Consider the following 13,205-nt stretch of genomic DNA (forward strand, 5'->3'; position numbering starts at 1 on the left):
GCTTGGCAGGGAATATAAGGCACGCGGCGATAAAGAAACTCAGATATTTCCAGCTGGACTCCATTAAATTGACAAGACATCACACTCGCATAGTCACAAGACTGAAAAGCTAGCTTATTCAGAGGAATTCCTCTTTTTGGCAATGTTCCTATTACACTTTCTGTCATACCCTCCCCGGTTTTGTCATTAGCATCACTAACATCTAATAGTCTGTTTATAGGTGTTTTTTCCAAGATAATGGTGCTGAGTACAACTGCAAGCCTATCAGAATGGGAAGCATCGGATATCGTATCACAGAATGAAGTTCTGAATCCAAGACTTCGTCAAGGATCTTCCCCCTGACTTCTGCTGAAAGAAAGTCAATGAATTTGTTCTGAGGAATTGTGTGTAAATAGGTAATTTTGTATGGCCTATATCGGGTATCAACAACTGCCACAAGTCTCGATAAAAGTTGAACAATTTGAACAAAGTTGCCATTTTGTTTTCCAGTTATCCTAAGGCCAATACCCTGTCTCCTGCCAGGATCCCTGCAGCGTCCAAAAGAAATCACAATTTTTCTGTTTGTCTCTTCACCTTTTGCTTGCTGCAAAACCTTAGTTCGATTGCTTTTATCAAGCAGTAAATCCACATGACTGCTGTTATTCATTAGTTAAAAAAAAAAATCTACAAAACAAATTTTTCAAAGAAAAATAATGAACTCCATTAAACCAAAAATGAGCAAAAATAAAATAAAATAATCGACAAAGCGTAAAACTACCATAAATCAGCATCGATAAATAAAAGAAACCCAAAAGGAACAGAAATCACCATAAATAAGTCAAACTCAAAACGAGCAGAAATTAACATGAGTAGGGCTCAAGACCTCTATGCCTTCTCGTAGCATGATTTGCAATTGATTGAAAAACAAAAATACAAATGAATATGCAATGTCAATTTAATATAAATTTGCTGATATTTATTCCTTAAAATGTTAATAATATTTGATTTATTAAAATTGTAAGAGTGAAAACATTAAAAAATATTTTCAGTAAAGTGCAAATTACGTTCTGGCCTTGGGAAGGCATAGGGGTTTTGAGCCCTACTCATGTTAATTTCCAATCATTTTGAGATTAACTCGGTTATTTATTGTAATTTCTGTTTTTTGGGGGGTTTCATTTATTTCCTTTTTTTCTTTAAGAATTTATAGTTTGGCCTGCTATTGGTATGCTTTAGGAAATGTTACAACAATTTTGAACAACAGACACCCTTTTAAAAATATGGACACAAATATTAGTGCTTAACTTTGTTTTATACATCCTGTAGTCGACTTGAAAAATAAAACTTGATACCATTCGCAAAAAAATCTATCTACACTTTTGACAGCTTGGATACATACCCTCAGCCATTCTTGGGATACTGCTTAGATGTCTTATTAGCAATCTGCATACATACAGTGTTTTTTTATTTAATCTTAAGGCATCATTTAGTTTTTAAACATAATAGGCAAATTGCATAACTGTGGGGGGGGGGGTGACCTACACAATAGCCCTAGAGATACAGTTACAAAACCGTTCAGCTATTCTGAACAAAATATCTATCTTAAATTTTGATTGAAAGTGTTAGGAAAACTATAAAGCTAAAGAGTAGGGCTGATTACTCTCCAATCACTTTTGACTCTTAAAGAGGGTACTAGAACTTCAAATATCCAATCAAATTAGTTCTTTTAATATATCAGTGAAGCGCTGCCTATGATATTGCTTATATGTCCTTTTCATGCTTGCATGCGTATAGTTTTCTCGTTTAATTGAAACTCCCCCTAAATATAAGTTTCAACTTAATACCCTTAGTGTCATTAGTTACAGTAACCATAGAAGTGGTTCGTTTTGATTTATAGTTTTTTTTTTATCGTAGTTAGTTTAGATTTAGTTCAGCATCCGCCTAGACATTCCTTAAAAGCTTCCCCTTAATACCCTTAGCTTGTGTAGTAGCATTTGTTGTAGTAGCACTAGTAACATTATTAGCAGTATGCACATAGCATCTTTTTTTAACATCCCCTTCATCACACGATGGAATTTTTAACTTAATACCATTTACCGGTCCTAAAGCACTGCTGATACGTCCTCTTGACAATTTCTATGGGTATAGTGTGTTTCGATTTATTTCAATACAGTTACAATATTGCCCAAAATTTTCGCCTTCATACCCTTAGGTTTATTAGCACTAGTAGTAGCACCAGTAGCTATAGCAGTAGCAGTGGGAGTAGAGTTAATGGTAGTAGTCTTAGCTTTAGTAGTAGTAGCAGCAGTAGTAATAGTAGTAGCAGTAGTAGTAGTTGTAGGATTAGAATAGTGTTATGATACAAAAATATTGTCTTTTGGTTTGTTCAACATCCCCAAAGCAATCTTGGCAAGTTTTAATTTCACACACGACACTGTTCCTAATATGTTGCTGATATTCCTTTTTGACCACCTTTATACGGATGGCAAGTTGTCATCCGTACAACGGAGATTTTTAGAAATATTCTCTGAAAATTTCACCTTCATACCCTTAGTTATAGCTGTAATAGTGGTCAAAACAGCAGTATAGCTACTCAACTTCATACAATTAGCCATTGCTATGATATTGTCGATTTGCTCTTTTGATAACCTGTATATTCATCTACTTCTTGATATTTTCGTCTTAATGCTCTTAACCTTACAAGTAGTTTTGATAGAAGTAGCAGTCGGAGCATTAGTAATAGTAATAATAGAACTAGTAAATGGAGGTAATGGGCTTGAGATTGTCTGTGCAGGATTTCGACTCTTGTTGATAGAAGAGCATCGCCAAGTGCTGAAAACCACGTTGTGACCAAGATGGGCCCAGGATTGCACAAAGCCTCCATTCATGAAGGTCTCAGGGACTTCTTGCTGTCCAGTTGTAAACCGGCTTAAGCACTTCGGTGTAGACTTAAGAAGATATGTGATCCCCGTCCTGCACTGGTATCCGAGATTATTGCTTTTCCTGAGGCGAAAATAATTTCAATAATTTAAATAACATGAAAATTGGAACTTGGAATGTTACGACGTTAAAAAATGACTATCGTATCGACATTTTGACTGACGAATTCAAACGATTTGAATTGGATTTATTAGGAGCTTCAGAAACTCATATCCTAGGGAATGGAAGCATGAAATTAGGTGATATAGAATTTGTTTACTCAGGCAGGAAGGATGGGGTACATAGACAAGGAGTTGGTCTCTTGATGAATAAGGAAGCTGCTAAGTCTTGTTGAGGCTGGGAAGGTATTAATAATAAAATACTAATTGCTCATTTTATGACTAAAAAGTTCAGGGTATCAGTTATAGTAGTGTACGCCCCTGTAGAACCGACTAACGGAGATACTAGTGACTCAGATGAATTTTACTTACAGTTACAGGAGCAAATAGACAGGGTCCCAGGTAGAAATATGATGTTTTTGCTAGGAGATTGTAACGTCCAGATCGGTAGTAATAGGGATAGATGGTATTTTAGCCTAGGTCAATTGGGTGTAGAAGAAGAAAACAGTGAGGGCTACAGACTGTTGCAATTTTGTAGGTATAACAATCTAGTTGTAACCAGTACAGTATTTGGTCATAAAATGTCTCATAAGTTAACATGTTATTCACGTGATGGTAAGACAGCTAACCTTATTGATTAGGTTATGGTAAACCAAAGACTGGCAGGATCAATAAAAGATACTAGGGTATATAGGAGTGCCGTTATTGATGTTAAAAATAAAGATCACCATTCAGTAGTGTCAAGGGTTAATTTAAAGCTGAAATATCGAAAGGGTAACTACCTCCCGGTAAGTTATGATGTTGGTAGAATCCAGTATGAGAATTTGAGAGAAATTTTCCAGGAACAGTTGACTACTAAACTTAAGAGTTTAAAATTTGACAATGTGGAAGATCGTTGGAATAATTTTAGAAAAACAATCTGTGAAGTTGCTGATGGTGTCTTAGGGAAGAAAGTTAGGACTACAGCTAAGAACATTAGTGAAAAAGCTTTATGTCTAATAGAAAGGAGAAAGGACTTGTACAAGAATTATCTGAGTGATAGATCATTGAAAACAAAAGGAATGTAAAGAAAGTGAAGAAAAAATTAAAATATAAAGTAAGGAGGTGTGAAGTGGATGCCATGGATAAACTTGCCGAGGATCTGGAAGATGCAGCTAGACGGCATAATAGTAAAATATTGTATTGGCATGTTAACAAATTGAGAGGTAGTAGTCAATCCTGACTTGGCCCAGTTAAAGATAGGAATGGGGCCGCAATTAGCGGTAAGGAAAAAACTAAAGAGAGATGGGCCGAATATTTTGAGAGTTTGTTTAACCGAGATAAAGTTGCAGGAAAAGGAAAAAGTTTGTCATACCTTGGATGTGAAGGAAGATTTGTTTTGTGAGGAGAAATTAGAGACAGTACTAAAAGGATTAAAAATAATAAGGCCGCAGGTGCTGATAGGGTTGTAAATGAGTTTCTTAAATATGGTGGCTCTGAGGTTAGAAATAAGTTACTGAAGATTATGAATATGATTTTTGAAAAAGGGGAAGTACCTAACGATTTTAGGAAAATCTTAATTAAGCCACTTTATAAGAAAGGTGACAAAAGTGAGTGTGGTAATTATCGAGGCAGTAGTCTGGTCTCTATAGGTAGTAAATTACTTAATAATATAATACTTTTTAGACTGAGAGATGCCGTAGACAAAGTATTAAGAGAAGAACAGTGCGGTTTAAAGGAACGGTGTGAGAGGATGTGTCGACTGAATTTTCACTCTTAGGCTAATAATTGAGAAGTGCCTGAATTTTCAAACACCTTGGGTCCTCAGTTTTATAGATTATGAGCAAGCGTTCGATTCTGTTGATAGAAGAGCTTTAGTACAGGTTTTATCCTTGTATGGTATACCAGACAAATACATTTAAGTGATTAGTGCTATGTACGAGAATAACACTGCTGCGGTTAAGGTAGGAAATGAGGTTAGCAGCTGGTTTTGTATTAAATCAGGAGTTAAGGTTGTGTTTTATCCCCTTTTATATGGGTTATTTTGATGAACTTTGTCTTAAGGAGAACAGGAAAGGCAATGGGAGACCACGGAATCAAATGGGGAGGAAAAAGTCTCCTGGACTTCGATTATGCTGATGATTTAAGCATCCTAGATGAAAGTGTAAGCAAAATGAAAGAAGTTTTGGAGGTTTTGCGAGTTCAGGGTGCTAGAATAGGTTTGAAAATCAATGTCAAGAAGAGTAAGTCACTAAGGCTAGGAATGAGTGAAGATGAAAAGGTGAAGTTGGGTAATGAAAAGATTGATCAGGTGGACAGCTTCACTTACCTTGGTAGGATTATTAGTAAAGATAGTTGGAGCAGTGAAGATGTTAAAGTAGAATAGCCAAGGCTCAGGGTGTTTTTTCAAAGTTAAAAAAAGTTTAGAAGAATAGGGAGATAAATCTTCAAACCAAGATTAGAATATTAGAAGCTACAGTGATGACAGTGGTCAAATATGGTTCGCTCCGAAAAGCGGATGAAGATTTGCAAGATGTTTTCCAGAGAAATTGCTTAAGAATTGTTCTGGGTACCCTGCTGACTGACCGTATTTCAAACAATAGGCGATACAAAAAATATGGTTCAGTACCGCTCTCTAGGGCTATAATGAAAGAAAGGTTGAGGTGCTAGGGCACGTTGTGCGGATGAAGGATGACAGATTGCAGAAGATTGTTCTTTTTGGTCAACCTTCTAGGGCTAAACGGAAAGCAGGTCTTCCTCGTCTGGGGTGGGAGGACGTCATAAAGAAAGATTTAAATGAAATGGGAATTTCCTGGGTGGGTGTAAAAAGGGAGACTTTGAATAGATTGGGATGGAGGAGGAGCGTGCGTAGCTGTGTTGGCCTCAGGCGGCTTGGTGCTGCGGTGAGTTGTAAGTACTAGTAGTAGTAGTTGTAAATGTTGCAGTCGAAGTAGTATTATTAGTAGTTTGTACATACTGCCTTTTGGTCAATTGATCTTCCCCTTTACGTATGCTCTGAGAGTTCTAACTTAATACACAAATCAATTATTAAGATAAGCTATTTTGACAATCTAATTGCACATACTGTCTGTTTTTTTTCGAATTTGCAATCAATATTATCTCAAATTTTACCTTCATAGACTTAGCCTAAATTATCACAGATGTATCGGTGGTAGTAAGAGCAGTTGCAGTGTTAATGTTTTATTAGTATAGTAGTGGAAGCAGTATTGAAGCGGTAGTAGCTTGTGCATATTGCCTTTTGGTCACTTGAACATCGCTTTCATGATGTCTTGTAAGTTTTACTTTGACACGTTAAGCCGTTCCAAAAATATTGTTGATGTGTGGTTTTGATACCCTTTTGACGCCGTTCTCATCTTAATAGTCTAAGCCTTATAAGTTGTTACAATTGAAGGAGTAGTTGAAGTAGTTTAGTAGCATTAGTAGCATAAGGAAAAGTAGCAGTGGTATTAGTGTTAGTAGTGACAAGCATATACTTGAAAAACATACATGCATATACCTTTTTGTCAATTGATCTTCCCCTTTAAGCATTCTCCCTAAGTTTCAACATAATACCCAAGTCAGTTCTTGAAATGTGCCCTTTTGAAAATCTGCTTATGAATTGTGTGTTTTCATTTAGTTTTAGTTCCCCCTCAATATTCTGTCAAACTGTCACCTTCAAACGTGTAGCCTTAATTGTACTAGTATGATAGTGGTAGTGGTATTTGTAGGAACAGTAGTAACAGTAATAGTGTATAATTATTAGTAGTAACATCAGTAGCAGCAGTATCAATAGCAGTAGTAATTGATACATTTTGACTTTTGGTAAACTGAACATCCCACACATGATGCCCCTGATGTTCCCTCTTGATATGATAAGCCGTTCCAAAAATATTGCTGATACACTCGTATCAGTGATCTGTATACACATAGTATGTTTCGATTTAGTTCAACCTTCCTCTCAACGTTTCCTCATATATTTTTTTCCAATATCCTCAGCCATAGTAGTACTTGCTACAGATGTAGTAGTTTTAGTGGTAGTAGTGGTAGTAGTAACAGTACTTGAAGTAGCAGTAGAAGCAGCAGTAGTTGTAGTAGTTGTAGCGTACAAATATTGCCGATTTGGTCAATTGATTATCTCACTGATTATTTCCTGAGAATTCCAAACTAATATACACAATCATTTTCTAGTTACACCCTTTAACAACCCATATACAGATAACATAATATGATTTAGCTCAACACTCCTCTCAACAAATTTCAAGTCAAATGAGCCCCATCTGAAGTTTAGACAACCACCCATTCCATAAAAACCTTGTATGGCCTCATGGCATAACTTATAACCCAATCTCCAAGGTGCTGGGGGTTGTGTCAACCATAAAGGGATTATTATATATTCTTTGGACTAAAGTAAACAAAATCGCTATCTCATAATTTCAATCTGATGTGTTTGGTGAAAAATGGGGGTTTTCGGTGACGGAGGGTGCTAATTACCCTCTATCACTTTTGACGCTTAAAAAGGAACTAGAACTTCCACTTTTCAACCACTTGAGCCTTTCTAAAGTTAAACCACCATCCTTTCCGTTAAAACCTTAAATGCTCCGCGGCACAATTTACAATCTTTGCCTCCAGGCTCTGGTGGTTTGTATCAATCCCAAAAGCCTCGTTATATGATATCTGGACTATTTTAAATAAGATAACCGTCTAAAAAATTTTATTCGATGTATTTTGGGAAAATACGACGTGTTGGGAGTAGTAAGGGGGGTTCTACTCGTGACGGGAGTCCATATATGGGCATAGAGTCATTAAGGAGAACACTTCTACTCCGAACGGGAGTCCATATATGGGCATAGAGTCATTAGGGAGAACACTTCTACTCCGAACGGGAGTCCATATATGGGCATAGAGTCATTAGGGAGAACACGTGGTTAATTAAAGCGATTGGGAATTTGGATCACCTGTGCTGTCAGTCATTAATCAAATTGTTTCCGGGCAAAGTTTAATAATGTCTGACAGGAACTGTCAACATTTCTCCAGGAATAGATCCAAGTCATTAATGTCTTTGCCTCGGAAACAACTCTTTTGGTCGAACTCCAAAGGATATTAATAAACATTGCCATGGAAACAATTCTCCAAGAAACATCTTAGCGATGAATTGTTTTAGCGCGGAAATCAGGTTTCTTATTAATTTGAAATGCGTTAGCGCAGAGATGCCAAAAACAAAAGGAACACGCTGAAATTACGTTTAGGGATTATTTGGGCGAAACTGTTTTAGACAGGTTATGGAATTATTTCGGCGAAACAGTTAGAGACATTCTAAAAGATGATTATAGAAGAGGATTTGAGGGTGAAACTCTGTGGTCGTTATAATACACAATTTTCATTTGAACAGTGTCGTGAGGTCCTCTACCCCAACCCCAAAGGGTTCCGATCCCCACCACCCCAACCCCGAAGGAAGCGCTCGATCCTCAAAGGTCCCCCAAGCTCCCAAAGAGCCCCAGCCGGACCCCAAACACCCTCCTCAGCCCCACAAAGGCCCTCCCCTGGTCCTCAAGGGCCCCCCCGACCCCCAAAGGTCCCCCGGACCCCAAACGCTCTCCTCAGACCCTCAAAGGCCCTCCCCTGGTCCTCAAAGGGCCCCCGGACCCCCAAAGGGCCCCCCCGACCCCAAAAGCCCTACCCCCGTCCTCAAATGGCCCCCGGGACCGGGAAGCGCCGCCGGCCCGGCAAGCGCCGCATGGGGATGCGCCGCAGGGGGATTCGACACGGGTCGGGGGAAGTGCCGCAGGGGATGCGACGCAGGGAGGCGCCGCAGGGATGCGCCGAAGGAATGCGCCGCAGGGATGCGCCGCAGGGATGCGCCGCAAAAAGTAAACTAAAAAGTAAAAATTTCGAAATGTTATCCCCCAAACGCCCTCCTCAGACCCCCCAAGGCCCTCCCCTGGTCCTCAAAGGTCCCCCGGGTTCCCAAAGGGCCAACCGGCCCCCAAGGGTCCCCCGGGCCCCAAAGGCCCTCCCCCGGTCCTCAAAGGTCCCCTGGGCTCCCAAAAGACCACCCAATCCTCAAGGGCCCCGGATCCCCAAACGCCCTCCCTGGACCCCAAAGCCCCCCCCCCCCGGTCCCCATACATGCACACAAAAACTTACACACACACACACAAAAACTTACACACACACAAGAAAACTGACGCACACACACGAAAACTTACACACACACACGAAAAAATACACACACACGCAAAAACATACACACACACACACACACAAAAACTTACACACACACACACACACACACAAAAACTCAAACAAGCACACTAAAACTTACAAGAACACAAAAACTAACATGCACACAAAAACTTACACACACACACACAAAACTTACACACACACACACACGAAAACTCACACACACACGCCAAAACTTACACACACACAAAACTTACACACACACACACACAAATACACAAAAACTAACACATGAACACAAAAAAAACTCACACACACGCACAAAAACTTAAACACACACACACACACAAAACTTACACACACACACACGAAAACTTACACACACACGCAAAAAATGACAAAAACCAAAAATTACACACACACACACACACACACACAAACTGAAAAAAACACACCCACAAAAAAAAATTGCAACTACAAAAACATACACACACACACACACACACACACACAGACAAACACACACACACAAAAAACTAACATCCACACACAAAAGCTAAGACACACAAAAACTTACACACACACACACAAAAACTTACACCCACTCGCAAAAACTTACATGCACACAAAAACTTACATGCACACAAAAACTTACACACACACAAAAACTAACACACACACACAAAAACTTACACACACACACAAAAACAAACACACACACACAAAACAAAACTAACACACACACGCCAACACTTACACACACACTCCAAAACTTACACACACACACACAAAAACTTACACACACACACACACACACAAAATTACACATGCACACGAAAACTTACATGCAAACAAAAACTTACATGCACACAAAAACTTACACACACACCCACACACAAAATCTAACACACACACACACACGAAAACTCACACTCACATGCCAAAACTTACACACACACAAAACTTACACACACACACACACAAAAACTTACACATGAACACAAAAAAAACTCACACACACACGCACAAAAACTTACACACACACACACACACACAAAACCTACACACAAACACAAGAAAACAAACACACACACGCAAAAACTAACACACACAAAAACTTACACACACACACACACACACACAAAAACTAACACATGCACACTAAAACTTACAAGCACACAAAAACTTACATGCACACAAAAAATTACACACACACACACACACACACACACACAAACTTACACACACACAAAAAAAACTAAAAAAAAAACCAAAACGAATACAAAAAAAAACAATAACACACACACACACACAAAAACAGACACACACACAAAAAAACTAAAAATCACGCAAAAAATAACATTCACACAAACACTTACACACAAAAAAAAAATTACACACACGCACAAAAACTCACAGACACACACAAAAAATAACACACAAACACACATGAAAACTTACACACACACGCCAAAACTTACACACACACGCCAAAACTTACACACACACACACACAAAACTTACACACACACACAAACACACAAAAACTAACACATCCACACGAAAACTTACATCCAGACAAAAACTTACATGCACACAAAAACTTACACACACACACACAAAACTTACACACACACACACACGAAAACTAACACACACACCCCAAAACTTACACACACACAAAAACTTACACACACACACACACACACACACAAAAACTAACACATCAACAAAAAAAAAACACACACACACAACCAAAAAAACTTACACACACACACACACACAAAACTTACACACACACACACACGAAAACTAACACACACACCCCAAAACTAACACACACAAAAACTACACACACACACACACACACAAAAACTAACACAACCACACGAAAACTAACATGCACACAAAAACTTACATGCACACAAAAACTTACACACACACACACACACACAAAACTTACACACACAAACACACGAAAACTCACACACACACTCCAAAACTTAAAAACACACAAAAAATTAAAAACACACAAACGCACACACGAAAAATAAAACAATACCACAAAAAAACTCAAACACACACGCACAAAAACTAACAAACACAAACATTCAAAAAAAAAACAAAAAAACACACTAAAAATTACACACACACGCCAAAACTTACACACACAAAAACTTACACATGCACACCAAAACTTACACACACACACACGAAAAATCACACAAACACGCAAAAACTTACACACACACACACACAAACATACACACACACACACACAAAAACTTACACATGCACACGAAAACTTACATGCACACAAAAACTTACATTCACACAAAAACTTACACACACACACACACAAAACTTACACACACACACACACACACGAAAACTCACACACACACGCCAAAAATTACACACACACAAAAACTTACACACACACAAACACACACACACAAAAACTTACACATGAACAAAAAAAACTCACACACACACGCACAAAAAACTTACACACACACACACACACACACAAAACATACACACAAAAACAATAAAAATTACACACACAAGAAAAAAATTACACACACAAAAACTTACAAACAAACAAACACACAAACAAAATTACACACACACACAAAAAAAACTAAAAAAAACAAAAACTAAACAACACGAACAAAATGACACACACACACAAAAAAATTATATCAACACAAAATATATTATAAACACAAAAAATTACACACACACACAAAAACTAACACACACACGCAAAAACTTACATGCACACAAAAACTTACATGCACACAAAACTTACACACACACAAAAACTTACACACACGCACAAAAACTAACACACACACAAAAAAACTAACAAACACACACACGAAAACTTACACACACACGCCAAAACTTACACACACACACAAAAACTTACACACACACACACACACAAAAACTAACACATGCACACGAAAACTAACATGCACACAAAAACTGAAACACACACACACTAAAACTTACACACACACGTCAAAACTTACACACACAAAATCTGAGACACACAAAAACTTACACACACACACACACAAAAACTTACACCCACACGCAAAAACTTACACACACACACACACAAAACTTACACACACAAAAACTTACACACACACACACACACACAAACTTACACCCACACGCAAAAACTTACACACACACACACAAAAATTACACACACACACGAAAACATGCGCACACACAAAAACTTACACACACGCACAAAAACTTACACACACACACAAAAACTTACACACACACACACACTAAAAATCACTCACACAAAATAAAAATTACACACACACACGCAAAAACTAACACACACACAACTACATACACAAAAACACACACACACACAAAAATTCACACATGCACACTAAAACTAACATGCATATAAAAACTTATATGCACACAAAAACTTACACACACGCGCAAAAACTTACACGCACACACAAAAACTTACACACACACACACGAAAACTTACACACACACGCCAAAACTAACACACACACACACCCCATCCCTACTCGACTCCCTAAAACACAAACAATCACTGAATCTCACTCACTCACTCAATCTAACTCACACTCACACAATCACAGTGTATATCTCTCTGTCTCACAGACACACACTCTGTCTGACAGACTCAAACTCTCTTACTAACACACACATACAAACACACACATACACACACACATAGACACACACACAAACACACACAAACACACACAAACAGACCCAAACAAACACACCCACACACACACAGATAAAGCCAGCCACACACAGACAAAAACATACACACAGACACACACACACAAAAACACACACACACACACACACACACACACACACACACACACACACACACACACACACACACACACACACACACACACACACACACACACACACACACACACACACACACACACACACACACACACACACACACACACACACACACACACACACACACACAC

Source organism: Artemia sp. Qi Xiang Cuo, chromosome 5 (assembly GCF_049724085.1).
Source record: "Artemia sp. Qi Xiang Cuo chromosome 5, ASM4972408v1, whole genome shotgun sequence".
In the NCBI taxonomy this organism is placed as follows: Eukaryota; Metazoa; Arthropoda; class Branchiopoda; order Anostraca; family Artemiidae; genus Artemia; species Artemia sp. Qi Xiang Cuo.